Here is a 16421-nt window from a genome sequence, read left to right on the forward strand (position 1 = left end):
AAATAATTTCCTGTTCAGGGGAACTCCTTTTTATCTCCATACAGGTCTTGAGGGAAAAATTAATTTGCATTTTTTGGACTAGAATTCATTTGCTAAATTTATTTAGAAAGTAAATTTTGGTTGTTTCAGTGAATTGAAAAAATATTTAACTATTCTCAGATATATTTTGTAAAGAGATTCTGTTAGCTTTTACCAAATTAATGCTAAAAGACGACAGTTTTCTTGAGGAGGTGTAAGCAATACTGTTTATTCAAGACTGCATTAAGAAATACTACACAGCTGCTTTTTGCTGCTGCAGTAAATCATTCAAAGAATTTGCTATTAAATTATCTTACGCATCTGAAAGAACGGACCTCTGTTGGGATCATAACTCTGCCACTAACTAATGAGGAAAACTTTCCAGCTTCTGGACTGCTTTCTAAATGGACAAAGCATGCCTATAATTTTTTCAAGTAAGAGTTTAATTCTACATCACTAAGTTTGGTAGAAATTTAATCTACTAATTTCATAAGCCTCCATCTCCATGTGCAGCAGGCTGGCAGCTTGAATATCTAAAATCTATGAATCATGTATGTTACTAGAATCATTTTAGCTGACCTCATTACCGTAAGAAGACACAATTGTGTGTATATGCGATATACTAGTCTGTCCTAGAATATATACGCAGTGCTGTACCAAGTAGCACGGTGATGATAAGGGAGACTTCACAAAGCATAATTCATAAAGTCATAAGATGTTTTTGGGCTACAGCTACTGTTAGTCCTCAATTTCTTCTGGCCTACTCTGCCATTTTATCATAAGCCTTTTAATTGGAAATGCTGTGTGGGTAATATGACTCTGTGGACCTCACAGATGGTTGTGTCCCATGGAGAGAAATTTGGAAATTGCTGTCTAAGACACTTTTGAAATTGTCTCTCTTCACTCGCTTGCTCTGTGGCTCCAGGCATTTTCTCAGGACCCAAACATCTGTGCTCGTACCTCCCACTCCCCCCAGCTCCCCAGTTGGGTTTGAGGGGTAGGAGTGGAATCATAACAGCAAATTTGTCCAGTGTAAAACTATTAACTGCTATTGCTGGTTTGGTTGCACCATCTATTTTTAGTTAATGATGGCCTCACTTCACCTTTTATTAGTATGAAGAGATAGAAGCAATGAGGCTTTTGCAGCAGATGTACTTTCTATGGCTCGTACTCCTGACCACCAGCCTGCTTTTCTATTGAAATGAGATGTATGCAATTGCACTGTCTAGTTGTGTCTGGAAGTCCCTAGACCCGAACTTTAAAACCCCTTGGATGACTACAGCCAAATTTGGCAGTAAGGGATGCATCGTAAAGGCAATTTTGTTCCTATAAACTTTGCAAAAATAGGCAGAGGGTAGAGGAAAAAGACTCTCTACGTGCCCTTACAAAGTGGGGTTGAGAGCTGCGAAATAACCTCGCGCAGTGCTGGGCACTGGAGAGCCCCTCGGAAAGAACATCAGTATATGGCTGAACTACAAGGCAAATTTTCATCAGTGCTTGTATCTTTTTAGTTGGGAAGGAGAAGGAGAATTTAGGTTCAAACGTTCACCTGATACTAAGCGCCTGTACCAGCTATGCTCAGGGACAGAGCTCTTCGCCAGCTTTGGCCACAGCTCTGTGGGCAGCAGAGCTGCTGCTGGGGCTCGCTGCCACAGGAGGAGGTAGGTGATCCTCCTTCTGTCCCCTTCCCTGCTCTCAGCTGTGTGAGCCAGCATCAGCCTTGCCCCAGGTCAGGCATGGGGGCACTTTCCTGAGCTAAGCTGACTCGCTAGTCCAACAGGAAATGATCTCTCTGCTGTGGCAGTGAGCTGGTGCATTGCCTTGTCTTGTGAACTGCAGCCTTGGATGCCTCAATCACATACTGCTGCTAAGAATCCTGATGTTTTCTGAGCTGCTAGGGGACAACTGTTAAGCTCAGACTGCTTTTGAGGAAGTTTGTATTTCTGCACAAGATCAGCAAAGAAAAACAACTTTTCATTGATAGTTGTTCTGCTTAAGGGAAGGAGGAGTGAGGGAGAGGTTAGATCCAAAGTAGAGACTTAAAGTACAGTGTGCCCTTGCTTACACGAAATGTTTGCTTCTAAACACTTTCGGCTGGTTCAGAATTGATTGATTGTTAATGATGGTCAAGGTCCATTGAAAGGCAATAAACTAAAAATATCTCTTAAGAGACTATGCTTTGTATGGCACCTGTGGCAGATACATTGCAAGTATTGACGCACCATCCCTCTAACTAATGAGGTAATGGAATGGGATAGGCGTCTGAGTGTTCCCCCCTCCCTTTTCACCCCTTGTGTGGGTGTATCTATCCCAGACCTCTGCATGGTATAGTGATGCTCATCCAGATACTCATCTCTCCGTGTACTCTTGAACAGGCTTGTTTAAATTGGTATCTCAGGAAGGAAAAATTGCGATGAGGGAGACTTAAAACTAAACTAATGATGAGACTTCATTGTCAGTAGGGATGTTTACAAGCCGTTTTTGACGAGAATTTGACTCCAGCAGATCATATGCTATACAGCTGGCAGGGCCAGAAAGAGAAAGTCCTTCCATTTCCAGTGAGCTGCAAGGGAGGAAATGAACAAGAAAGCCTAATGAAGGGACGGGAACAACTACCAATAGAAAGAACAAAGATCAGCCCTGAACTCAACAGCCAAAGAGAGTGTTTCTTCCCAGAATTTATTTACAAATGGCTGCAGGTCTCAAGTAGATAAAAGCTCTACCAGAACTGATTTGCTTTATTGCTAAAACTGATTACAACAAAATATTGAAACGTTACTCTAGCTGAAGATCAGTTGTCCAACCCTTTAGAACAAAAAAAACCTGTTAATGTCCCCCTGGGGAGTGAATGGAAGCTGATTATAATGAAACAGATGGTATAAAATGTGACTTGAAATCAAGGTTCTTCATTACTGAGACTGATCTAGTTCTAGTCGCTCTTCAAGCAAATTGGAGGATTGAGAAGTAAGTGGAGACATGAAACAATCCCAGTGGTTACCCTTGGTTAAATCTCTTACTTATTTACTGAATTGCATATCACATTGCTTATTTTTGATATATATCTCTTGTTTTCGCTAAGCTATAATAAAATCTACATATTCTTAAGAATCTTTCCCCATCTATAGAATTATTCGTATCATTTAGAGATAGTCCATCTTTTAATTTGGGAAGCTATTCCCAAAACAGTATTATTATTTATATTAGTCTTGTCTTCAAATGAGTATCATTTTCCAGTCACTCTAGTTCCCTGGTGGAGTCTCCCTCACGGCTTTCTCCAGCCAGCTTTATAGGAGAGTTGTTCAAGTCTTCCCTCTTTGAAAACCTGATGCAGCTACTACTTTTTCCAATAACTTCCCAGTCTTCCTCTATACTGCAGAGTAAGTCTTGGCCTCCCTCTGATATTTCCACGTGAATGTCTAGCCAAGAGCTGTAGCCCAATAAAGCTACAAGAAAGCTTTTTGCCTTCTGCCCACAGCTCTTCCACACCTTCTCCTTTCTCCATTACTCACTACCACTATCCTGTCTTTCCCCTTGGGGTGTAGGTGGGCTCTTGGCTTGGGTTTCCATCGAGATTCTTTTGTCCGAGTTACATGAGTCTTGCAGGGTCTTCTGCCTTCTGTAGCTAACGTTTTTGTCCAGGCCCTTGACATCTCATCTGTGCAACATCCTTTCCACTAGTATTTGCATGCTGTTTGGCCCTGCCTGTAGCTTAAAAAATAGCTATCTGGAGAGCTGCCCAAAAGATCATTATTTTCTTTATCTGTTGCTTTTCCATATTAGCCTCCTCTCTGTACTTTCCTCACGGGGTCCCTAACTCTGCCTTGCCAAAAATATGCAGGTTATCAAGAATTTCAGAGCCTTTCCTGGCTTTCATCCACCACGCTTGCCATTCTTCAATGAGCCATGGGAGGCTATTCCCACCACTCGTCTGTAACAGTAGTCTCTATTTGTCTTCAAGAGTCACATTTCCAAATAAGCACAGCTGTCCTTCGCATGTGGGTTATATGCTCTCTAAACCTTACTGCTTTCCTTCAAACCCCTCCACAAAACTGTGGTTTGCCCGGAGGCTTCCCACAAGTCAGTGACAGCTACCAGGTTGCTACTGCTGTTCTCCTGGTCCCTCTGTCCTCATTGTTTTCTCACACTCCCCCATCTGTCCATATCCATTTGGTGTGTTTGCAGCAGTTTCCATTGGCCTAGTGTAGTCTTGAGAAGCACCAAGCACAGCTGGGTCCTGCTCTGTGGCCAGTGCTCTTTGGCACTTCCCAAACACCTTTTGCAGTCGCATAGTCCTTTTTCTCAGTCCATATTGGGAAGCCTTTCTCATACAAAATAGGTGCCTTGCTTCAACAGAAGCTGTCACATCTGCTAAATACTGAAATAACTCTCATTGCCTCTCTATTTTTTGCGCTGGATAAACAGCTCATTAACAGCTGAGGGGCTCTCTTGCTCCTCTAAACTAGTGTACTTTAGGTCACTTCTCTGAATTAATCGTGCGTTCCACAGGGTCCTTGCTTCTCAGGCTATATCCTTTTTAATTAGAATTTTGCGGCCTTGGCCCTTAGCATCCAAGCTCAAGCAAGAGATGTCTTTTTATGACTACGCTTCCCTTTCCCGTGCTTTCTTCTCCTTTCCTGCCCTCAGTCACACACTGGTCCTTACTTAGGGCCAGGGAATTGGAAAGTCGGAGACATAAGGGCAAGGCTCGGGACCAAACTGGGCAGACAGCAGGAACGTGCAACCGTAGCCCCCCTCTAAGCCCACGCCCTCTGCTTCCTACACAATCTTTAGCAAAACTGGAGCTAGGTAGAGTTTTTTGCTGCACCCTAAGAACAGCTGAAAAAGGGTCACCCCAGAGATGCGGGCTCAGAAGCAGCCCTGACCCACTCTCCCCATGCTTAAAATCGCCACTGTACTGAGCAGCAATGTCTCCAAAGTGAGAACCCAAACAGCTATTTAAAAAAGCATAGGTGTGTTGCACCACTATGCATTTAACACAATTAGTTGTCAAGTCAAAGCTTACCACTTCACATGTTATCCTAGGTGAACTCTCAACTGCTAGCACCTTAAAGATGTGTTTTGCTGAATTTCTGGCACTTTCTGCCCAATATATTTGTTTCTTCATCCTTCTTGGGCTTCATCTCATTTATTTTTCACTTAATGCCCTTTTGTCTGGAAAAGACAAGTCTTGCGTGAAAGGAAATTAATCCCCAACTCGCCTTCCCTTGTCCTCGGCACAATGCTAAATGAGAACAGGCAATATAAAATCTGTATGAGTGACCCCGCATACCCAGTTCAAGCACTGGCCAAATCAGGGGAGCAGGACTTGCTGGATCTGCCCCTAAGGTTTTTTCCATCAGGGCAAGAAGCTCATCATCATTTGGCAGACATTACCATTATTTTTAAGTGGTATTGGAACTGTTTAATGTACCTTAGTTTTCTGTAACTGTCATCACAATAGGAGAACATTCCAAAGTGTTGCTTGTGTTTATGTTCTGCTGTATGCTTTATTTTCCAAAGCACAGCTACTTTTTGGATGCAAACAGCTCAAGCTGACTGAGGCTTTGTGCAATTGCAGTTCGTGTATTGTTTCACACGGGGCCACAAGTTGTAAGAATATATCCTAGGTGCTGGTTCAACTGCAGCTGGGGCAGGATTAGCACAAAATTCCAACTTCCTTTGCAGGTGGCATCTCTTCCTGCACATACATTCTCCCTTCTCAAAAAATTAAAAGCCATTTGTAATCATGACCTATGAAGCTGTATTTTCAGTCTCAATATTTTGTTATTTCAGATGGAGCTACAGGGATAGTCCTTTAAGCAGCCATCAGGGTATTCTCCTTCCATGCTGATTTAAATTAGCCAAACAGTAACCAGTTCAGTAATTAAAACAACCACAAAAATCAGAACAAAAAGCTTCCCATTTAAATCTGTGTTAAACCGACTCATCAGCGTGACATGATTAAAATCTTTGGGTTGAATCCTCCCTTGTCCTCTTCATGTAAGCGGTGCTTTTGAGAGCAAAGGGATGAGGGAGAACAGCATTTAGTCCTGTATTAATAATGTATATACTTTGACTGACAGGGAATGGGCTGGCAGAACAAATGAAAGCACCCTGGGGTAAGAGGAAAAAAGCTTCAGCTTTATGCTACAAACTGCACAGGCATAAAAGTACATTTTGTTCCACTATTAAACAAGGAGATTTGGGATATAATACTGTCTCCTTCTGCAGCCTTTCCATTTTCTACTCATGGCAAAGAGGATAAAACTATCCACAGCTGCAATTGTTCTGTCCAGCTCTCACATGCCCGGGAGAATTAATCACGATCTGCAAAATCTACTCCTCTTATGTCCAAAGAAACATTCTTTTATACTGTAACTACCTATTGACCTTTGAGTCAAAACGCACGAAAGGCTCCTGTCCTTTGTGATGCAGAACTGTTTTTAGACATTGATGATTTAATGAGTGGTATATCTCACTGTAGATGCTCAGAGCTTCCTTATTTTCACTTAGCTGTTCCTTTGTTAAAGAAGAATTGTTGGGTTTCTTCTAATTAGGTCATTTGGAAATGGAAATACTGATCTACATACACAAAAGCTACAATTATTTTTAAATGGGCCTGACCCAAATGCTTTTTAGTTTATGTGAATTGGCCCCATCGCAGGCAGGACCTGGGAGGTGCATCAAGCCCATGGTAAAGGGGTTCGGGTGCCTGCACTCAGGTGTAGCCGTTGTGAGTCCCTCGTGGTCCCAGCATTCACGGGGTCTAGGCAGCGGGCGCTGTGGCCTCATTACAGAAGCACCCTGGGACTGGTGATAACATTCATCTGTGCTTTGTATCTTGGGGGTTGGGGGGGGTTATTTTCATTTGATCTGGATTTATTTGGATCTGGATTTGGATTTATTTATTTTATTTTATTTGGTTTGTGGGTTGTTGGGTTATTTTTTTTCACGTGAAGAATTCTAGTCAGACACATCTAGTCGACTCAATAATGTGAAAGAAACAAAACAAATTCCAGGAAACAAATTACCTCACATTTTGCACAGTGTAATAACAGTCTGCACTTCTACCATCCTTCCAGCCATCTGATAGTGTTTGTTATAGTTAAAATGAATTCATAATGTTCTTGTCTAGCTTCTTCCAAGCAGCTTTTTCCTATTTGTTATTGGGCTGTTTCTCTAGATGATTTTCGTAATCTTATTGTACCTGGCATATTCCGTGTCTCCAGAGTAAAGCCAGAAACTCTTGTATTAGTGAGCAGAAGGTTGTCAGCGAGGCTGAGTCATCTTTTCATTTCCAATTATAAAATTAAGGCTCAGTAACAAATGAAGAGATGCTAATCAGGGTAAGCATCTTTCCATTTACTTGATCTTGAGCACCTGCTTTCTATCGTGATATAATTATTACATTAAAACATAATAAATGAACCTTGCTTAAATTCTAAATCAACCTCCTCACAGTAAGGATATGTCAAAACTAAGGCAATGAGAGAGGAGGACTTCCCAAAGGTCGTGTTGCCCCCTGCCCCCATGGGATTTCGTAGGGCCAAGGCAGGACACTTTTCTGATCCCAGGGCTCCCGTTCTGCAGAAGGGGAGAGAGATCTGGTGCAATCCAAGCTCCTTTCCAAAGGAGGATATAAGATGCATTTGTCATGGAAGATACCTCTTAACCTGTTATCAGTCTCCCTGTGCAGAACCTTCATAGTCGCCCAGAAGATCTTGAGCAAGGCACAGCTCTGAACATGGGAAGAGGTTATGGTTGCACTGTATGGTGACAGGAATGCCAGCCACTGCGTAACATTGCCAGCGCATCCTAGGCCTTCCCTGAAGCAAGGAAAACTCTGGAGATTTTACAGCTGAAGAGTCTGAGTCTTTTGGTAACACGAATAGATTGTATCACCCGTTGCACCTGCATTTACTGCCTGTATTGCACCCAGCTATTATCATTTTTGAGATACATGCCTCCAGGCTGAGTCATGGGAGCACCTGGAGCCTGTCATATCAGCTCACTGGGGTTTGCACAGCTAGGCAAGCCCAAAGGCAGACCAGGCACCACAAGTGAGGATGGGAAACGGTGCAGGGCAGGGACTGGGACTGCATACATAGTCCCTGTAGGAAGGTAACGGGGTTATTCAGGCAGGCCAGTGCACTGCTAGGGAACCCACTCATGTAGTCTGGCATCTTAAAATCCTGAGAGATGACAGTGAGGTTCCAGCAGTAAGGTAGGCATTATTAGGTTGGTGAAAAAATAATATCCTGGGGGTTTGGGGTGAATATATAATACTGTAAATTCTTCATAACTTGTGAAGAACACTAAGAAACAAGAATAAGTAATAATCTTGCAGGCTAATGTCCTTTCTGCCATCTAAAACCTTATTGCTTTAGCCACTGGAAAGCAAAGTGTCTAGCTTCTGTTCTGAGCTCTCTCTGCAAGCAAGAGAGAAAATGTACTTCCAAAAGGCAATGCATCCCAACCCGCAGTAGGGCTCAAGGGTGATGGGAGGAAATGTCTCCTCATAGTCCCACACAATCTTTAGTCTGAGATTTGAGGAGCCGAAAACTGGTTTGGCAGGAGACTGGGAGTGACAGAGATAGGGTGAAGAGAGTGGAGAGGAGACAAAATAGAGGGGAGAACTGGGACAGTTTAGATGACAAAAAAGAAACAACTTATATAGAGGCGAGACCAGAGGAATGGAGGCAGATTGAACGAAGAGCCAGAGAAGATCAAGGGCAGAGACTGGCATGAACAGGCCAATCTGAAGGAACCAAGGCTTGCCTCTGGGGCACAGCTTAAAAGAGGTTTGTGCCCCTCTCCAGTAGCTTCCCTCCCGAGCACAAAGCAGAGTCCTCTGTGGCAAATACCTACACTGAAGCTACCTACATAAGCCTAAATTCAGCCTCTGTAAATAGATATTGCGATACAGTCGCTAATCACAGCATCACATGCATCCATTCCCAATGACATGAGGCCCAAACACCCTTCCTGCACTATCATGGCAAGAGAAGATGCAGTTCCCCTGGGTGGAGGAACAAGCTCACAGCAGTGTGGATTGTGTTCCTGTGGCAGTTTTTGCTGTGGACACAAGTCCTGTAGAGTAAGAGAGGGGACAACCAAACTCTTTCATCTTTCCTCTGTCCTTCGTTAGACCCTGGGTTAAGTTTGAGCCCAAAAAGATCAGAGATGAAGGTGAGGGTTATGATCGGCGACTACAAATCTCATGAGGAGGGAAAGTCTCAGAGGATTTATTGTATGGCTGATTCAAGACAGAGTTTAATGTCAAGCCATTGCAAGCTTCATACATGATGTAGGACTCTATTGGTGTGAAGGCAGTCAGTCCTGGAAAATACTGCAGACATCTGAAGTCTAATATTGACCTTGAAAGCACATTGTCTATTCAATGTCCCTGAGCGGCTGTCTGGGAGTGGGAAGGGTGCCGGGAAGTTTTATCGAACAAAACCATGTCCAGGGAGAAGGAAGAGAACTCATGTCTGCAGACACTGGGTTCACACTCTGCGTGTTGGTAATTCTGTTAATTGCCTTCTCCCATCCAGCTTTTTTTTTTTCTTTTCCAAATAGCAGGCTATCAGAACAAATATTGCTCTTAGACTGCAAACCGGTATGACAATTGCCAGCTCTTCTGAATGAGATGTCTATAAATGCACTGAAATAGTCTTTCATCTGGCAGCGCTGCTTGGAAGCGTAGCAGAGTACGGCCCATCTGGCTCCAAGGGGCCATAACGCCCTCCTCAAGTGCAGCCGCGGCAGGGATGCCTTACCGCAGCTGAAGTACACCGCTGCAGATGGCTAGGCGGAGTGGGAGCTGTTGCTTTACATGATCTTAGCTTGAACTCCTTTAAGAGGCTAATATTAATGGTGATGCCTTTTCTGATATTTCCTTAATCAAAATTTCACCAGCTGGTGCTTTAGAAACCTTTGCGGGGGTCTGTGAGGGGAGAGTCGGGCCTTGCGTCCTTCCTCATTATTCTTTCTGATAACGCCCAAGTAACAGCTATTCTTTTTGACAAATCCCAGCAAGCCAAGGATCCTGGAACCTTATCAAGTTTTATTTCACTGATGGTTTTGAAATCCCAGCTATAAAAATCATAGTAGGACCTTCTCCTGGGAATTCAAATTTTGGGATCCCTTTGTCCTGGCATCTCTGGCTGTTCCCTGATTTCTCCTGCCCCCGGAGAGCCAGGGCAAACGTCTCGGTGCTCGGTGCAAGGAGTCCCTCTGGTTGGCTCAGCCAAGTGAGTGAAGGGGGTCTGTGCCCTGCTTGGTGCCCCTGTGGCACCCTGGAGCCAGACGCGGGCTGCGACGGAGGGGGAGCTTTTTCCACTCTTTTTTCTCGGCTCGATTCCTGGGGCGCCCGTTGTTCCAGGGAGGCTGCTGGGGCTCAGATGTATCCAACCCATTTTTGAATGTGCTCATCTTGCCTTTTGCACATGGTGGGCAGGTTGGGATGGCAGCCATCTGCCCTAGGGCAACTGTGAAATATCCACTGATCCCACACTTTCCTCTCTGCTTTCTCACTAAAAGGCTTTTGTCAGCCTCCGCCGCACAGTGGATGCATTTAATGACTTGCCCTCTTCCCAGATGTGGTATCGCAGGGCCGTAGTCGCTTGCTGGTCCTCACCTTGAAATGGATTAATGTGGGAAAACATAAAATCTCCAGAGATGCCAATTCTCCGCACTGACAGACTTGGGCATGGTGCTCACAGCGGTCCCCAGTCCCTCTGTTAACGTGGGACTTGGCCAAACCATTTCTGTGTCCCAAGAGCAGCAGAGGCAGCATACATCGACTGCCGGCTGCGGCTGGGGCCTTTCCCTCTTCTGGGAGAAACCTGAAAATGGGGCTGCCTGGCTCTGTGGGCATCTGGGCTTTGAGCCAACAGTCACCGAGTCAGTCACAAAAGCTGCTGTTTAATTTAACAATAGTTAACGCCTAATGCAGCCTTATGTCCAGGGTTAATTTAAACTAGAGGAGTTCCCCCAAAATGGAGGCCCATTTGCTGTTCCCCCCTTTACTGTTTAAAACCCAGAAAGGTCGTGACTAGAAAATCACAAGCTTCTCTTTCTACAGTCCTTTGGATAATCGACCATGAGTAATGTTCCTAGGATGGTGTGTATAAAGCCTGTTTTTTCCAGCACAGGGATATTGTTGATTTGGGATAAGCTTCTTGCATATTACTCCATGGCAGAAAAATCTGACTTGACCCATAGGTGGGACAAACTGCTTGCTGGGGTGTTTTAAAAATCACATTAGAAACTTCTAGAGAGTTGTGAGACACTTGAAAACTGTAAAACTTTGTATTTGTTTGCATCTCTGAAGCGATTCATAACTCCCACGTTCCTAGCCCCCTTGCCTGCGCTCACCTCGTCCCTCCGCGCCACGTGACGACCAGAGGACGGCGGATCCCTAAACGGGGCTCCTGCCCTGCCACTCGCGTCCCGGTGCCTGGTGCTGGGTGAGGAGCACAACTGAGATCAAAACGCTCCCGTGGGGACCAACGGTTGGTGCCCGCCTCCGTATTTAGGGACACTGGCAGGCGCTGCCAGGCTTTCCGAGCCCGACGCGCGGAGGTGTGGCGCTCTGGGAGGCTGTGAGCGAGCAGCAGCGTTTTTAGCCACATTTCCCTCAGCTCTGAGCGTTCGGGTGCTGCGGCCGCTCCAGGGTGCCCATCACCTGCGGGACAGGATGCCAGAGCAGGAGGTTTGAGATGACCCCAGGCTCTGGCTCGGGCCCCGCAGGGTGTTTTTCCAGGCCCGGCCTGCGCCTCTTGCCCGGTCCCCGTGGGGTCCAGCCGCGCGCAGCCCCGCGGCGGGCGAGAGCCGCCCGCACTCCCACACCGACCTTGGCGGGGCACAACTGGGCCAGCCGCTCCTGCGAGGCAGGTATTTTTATATCGCTCATCTAGGCCGCTTTTCTAATTGAGAAAGGAGAGACTCACATAAATGCCTCTTCTTAAAGCACGCTCCATCATTTTTTAAGAGCGGCACTGCAAAATGGGAGGGGAAGCGAAGCCCCCTTAGGACGCACACCCTGGTGCACAGGGGATGCAAGCACGTGGAGGATACTCCTTCTCTCCCAGGTCCCTCCTCTGCTGAGAAAACCCGCAGTGCCCCATTCCCTCTGGGCAGACTCGTCTTTTGGACCATAACCTGCTCAGATGCAGTTTCCTCTGTCTTTTCTTTCCCTCTGACAGGCTCCTGCAGGCGAGGAGCTCCTGCCCGAGCCAGCACGGACTACTGCCCTGCCCCACAGTGCTGCAGGTGCCCGGGAAATCCCCCTGAATTAGGACATGCCCAAATCCCTCCTTCTCTTCCTTCTGAAAACCATCAAGGACCTCACCTATCTTGCAAAGCACTGAGCCCAACCCTTGGGGCAAACTAACCATATAGGCCAACATGCTGCAAATGTGACTCTCCATTAAACGGAAGCAGGACTTTCCCACAGGGCCGTCCCCTCCTTCCGCAATACTCCTCTGACTCGGAGCCTGCCAAGGCCTGGTTTTGCACGGCCGCATTATGGGATTTGCAAAATCGGTGTGCGAACAGAACGTGCCCACTAGTCACTGGGGCCACCTCTGCTCTGTACATCTGCATCCATGGTGCACACTGGCATTTTGAAATAGCATATAGCGTTTTGGGCTGGTGCCCCATGGTATTCCCCATCTTTGGGCTGTACAGGTTGTGGGGCTTTTGCACTGTGTATTGTGAGATGCCTACTGGAAGGCAATGGGATTTAGGATGTGAACATGAAGTAGGGTATACCCTTTAGGTCCTTCCAGTTTTAAGTGGAAAACTCTGCTGGATGTTGTGATTTGCACCATGATGAATAGGAACTTGCATATATAGCTGAAGCTATGTAGATACTTCACACATATATATTTCAGAACCAAAGCAATAAGTAAGAGGAGGCTGAAATCATGCCTTTCTCCCTTGCCGTTATGTTGGAGGGCTTTCACGTGGAGTAGTGCCACTGTTGAGCCTGTAGAGCAGGTCCTGCTGGAGCAGTGGGGGGGCCAAGCAGTCGTGGCAGGGCCCCAAGATGCTGATCTTTCCTAGAGCGCAGTGCAGGGCCCTCCCCACAGCTGTGGTGAAAAAGCTCTCCATGGAGCTCCTCTCAGTGCAGAAAGAACAAAAACCCCTTGAAATTCCCCTTCCTTCAGGATTTCTGGCCATGACTAACCGAATGTGGTGCTGATGGAGCAGCAAACACTGCTATCAAAAGACCAACAAGAAATCAGCAGCAGGGAAGCGTGAGGTGGAACATAGTGACATTATGAGGCATTCCAGTATTGCGTGCTGCTGTGAAAGGAAATGAGAGTCTGAAGCATCTCTGGAGGGTGACAGCACCAGTGTGTTAGGGAAGGGGGAGCAGAGAGCTGCTGAGGTGCAAAAAGTTAGAGCAACATGGCAGCCTGTGGGCAGCATCCATGAAAGATCAGCACATGCATGCCTGGATCGCCCTGTAATGGTTTGATACAGTACCTAGGAACATGTTAGGAAGGGCTTTCTAATTGTAGGAATGGAAGAGAGTGCCTGGGGAGGGCATAGGGTTGCCAAAATTGGAGATTTCAAGAACTAGTTGGATAAATGTGTCAGAACTGATAACAGCCAGAGTTGATGTTGCCTTGTGACAGTGTGACAGGCTGTAAGGTATTTCCAAGACTCTTCCAGCCCTGTTTTCTGTGGCTTCCATGAGTCAGTCCTTCCTGAATTTGTCTCATTCACAGTTTGGGTCTCTGCCTGAGGCTGAGGCTCCTCCTCCTGCAACAGCAGCTGCACACCCAGCAAAAACAGTCATGCTTCTCCTAGCAGAAGACTGCCGTAAGTCTCCATCCAGATCATTACCACCAGAGCTCCTTTGACTTACTGGGGTTGGGGAGGTGCACGCAGATCACCCTCCTTGTACTCCGTGCCCCTAGTGGAAGAACTGCCCCACTGATTTGGGCAAATCCTCCAACTGCCTTTTCCCAGGAGCTGCAGCCCTTTCTGACTACAAGGCCCAACTGTGGTAAACCAGAAACATTCGTAACAGTTCCTTTCTTGTCTCCCGCTCTAACTGTAACCTTGATACCTACAGAACAGATGAGGTGCAAGACATGCTTAGGAGGAAGAAAAATTATCACTTCAGTAATAAATGGGGAAAAGCTGGTGTGAGTGCAAAGAGAAGATAAGAAGCAACCCAGGGGTTAGGAGATGAAGCTGGATGACATGAGCGCTCAGGAAATTAGTCAACTGAGCTTCTCAGGGAAAGGAGACCTGAGAGTGGAGTGGGGGCTTCCTAGTAGCGTAGAAAAAGCCTATACAAATTCCTATGGCTGGTGGCTGAAGGTAGACAAATTTATCCATGAAATAAGACGCAAACTGCTATGAAGACCTGTACAGTTTCTCCAGTGCTGGATGGGATCTGCCACTGACTGGAGTCCTTGAAACATCATGTAATATGTTCTAAAAAGACACACTTGTGTGCAGGTTTTGGGAGAGATGCAAAGGGCTGTGAATGCAGGCAGACAGAATTCAGACTAGATGCTCCAACTGCTTCTTTTGGATCTCATGGCATATGGAGCTGAACATCAGTGACACTGGTGCAGAGATGAATGCTTTGACCAACCAATGAAGTGCTACACAAGCAAATAATCTCAGTTAGCAGCAATGTGTGGAGGCTTGTGGTTTATTTGTACCACCTCCCCCGTACTGCAATGCTTCAACGTCATTTTGGGGCTGGTAGGTTGTGTCAGCTGAGAAAACAATTTGGGGGGTAATGAATCCAAATGAACTGCTTCGTTCTCACGTTTTCACTTCCAGGCAAAACCACTGGGATCAGCGTTCGGGTTTTATAGCCCATAGAAAGACTTACCCACATATCTCCCTTCCTTGCAGAAAGACTTACCCACATATCTCCCTTCCTTGCAGGTTTGTGCTGGATTTGGCACAGTTGCCCTGCAAGGCAACCTCTCTCTGACTGTGAGCTGCTCTTGAGGTGTGACTGCGGGACCTGGAAACCCAATTCCCATTGCCTGTTTTTAGCAGGTGCCTTAGTTGCTCGGTAGCATGCGGCTTGGGGGTGCTGCTGGGGCATCAGAGCAAACGGAGGAGTGAGGCTAGCTGCAGCCACTCCTGCAGCACAAGCTGTGGAGAAGCTAGGGCTCAGCAGAGGTTTGAGCTCTTGCCTAATATTGATGTCTATTATCTTAAAAGGGATCTGTCTTTGATCTCCTAGAGCACAAAATGAGCATTCAGGCTAAGGGAAATGTGCAGCACATCTTTCCCTGCTAAACATATTCCCAATGGGGGCAGCATCAGTTTAGTGCACACTTCCTTAGTAAGTACCTGCATAACAAAATGTAGATTCAAGTGAAAGGGCAGAATCAGCTTGTCACAGTAATGGGCTTTGATTAGCACACGATGATAGCAGTATTAGACTGCTGTGTAAGCAGATGATGAGATAGAGCATCTTTCACCTCTACGGCTAAGTTACAGGCTCCGATACAGACATTTCCGCCTGACAGCTGTGCATATGGCTTGTTTAAAGTGCAATGGGCCTAACATAAAAGCAGTCCAGACACTACAGGAAGGCAGCAAAAGCCAGCGTTAGCAGGGAACTGCCAGCAGAGGTACGCTCCAGAAAAGCAGCTTTATTCTCTTTACATTCTGCACTCAGAGAAGCTAAAAACACCTCTTCACCATGTGTTCGACAGCCTGGGTGTCACTTCTGAAGGTTGCCAAGCTGATAACAGCAGCAAAACCCAAATAACCCACACTTGATAGAACTAGGCTTCCAATCCAAACGCTGATGAGATGCTGCTGTTCTGATTCATGTAGTTTATCCCAGTCTCTCCTTTTCCCTGTATTTCTGCAGAGCAAATGCCTGCTCCTTCACTCTCCCATCTCTTTACCTACCATATCTAATCCTTATTTTTCTAACAAGATTATTTTTGTGTTGTCAAGTGTCACTGGTTCAGGAGCTACTGTAAATCTATCCTGTCTTTTGCAGTACTTTTACTCTCACCTACTGAAGGTGGTTTTATAGCATACCCAGAGTTTCAGTATTAAGGCTTTATATAATGTTTGGTCGCCCTTGAGCTTGTATAGTAGTAATTAGTTTAAAGAAACTGAGGCTGTATGAAGTGGCCCTCTCAGAGAGCAGAGAAAATTTGGCTTAGGCTGTTGCAGCAGCCTTGTAGAAATAGCTCCTCAGAGCATCTCTGCCAGCAAGATGCAAGGGCAGAAAATAGGCAGTCTTTCAGATCCATTTAGCTGTGAGCTTTTATCATTCCCCTTGCTGCCCAGGGCAATTTCTCTAAGGCAAAAGGTGCAACTTCCCTATGGGATAGTTGAGTTGCTTGCAGGCCATGTTGCTGGGATGATGTTACTTACGTGTCTCAGAAACC

This window comes from Struthio camelus, chromosome 2 (assembly GCF_040807025.1).
Source record: "Struthio camelus isolate bStrCam1 chromosome 2, bStrCam1.hap1, whole genome shotgun sequence".
Lineage (NCBI taxonomy): Eukaryota > Metazoa > Chordata > Aves > Struthioniformes > Struthionidae > Struthio > Struthio camelus.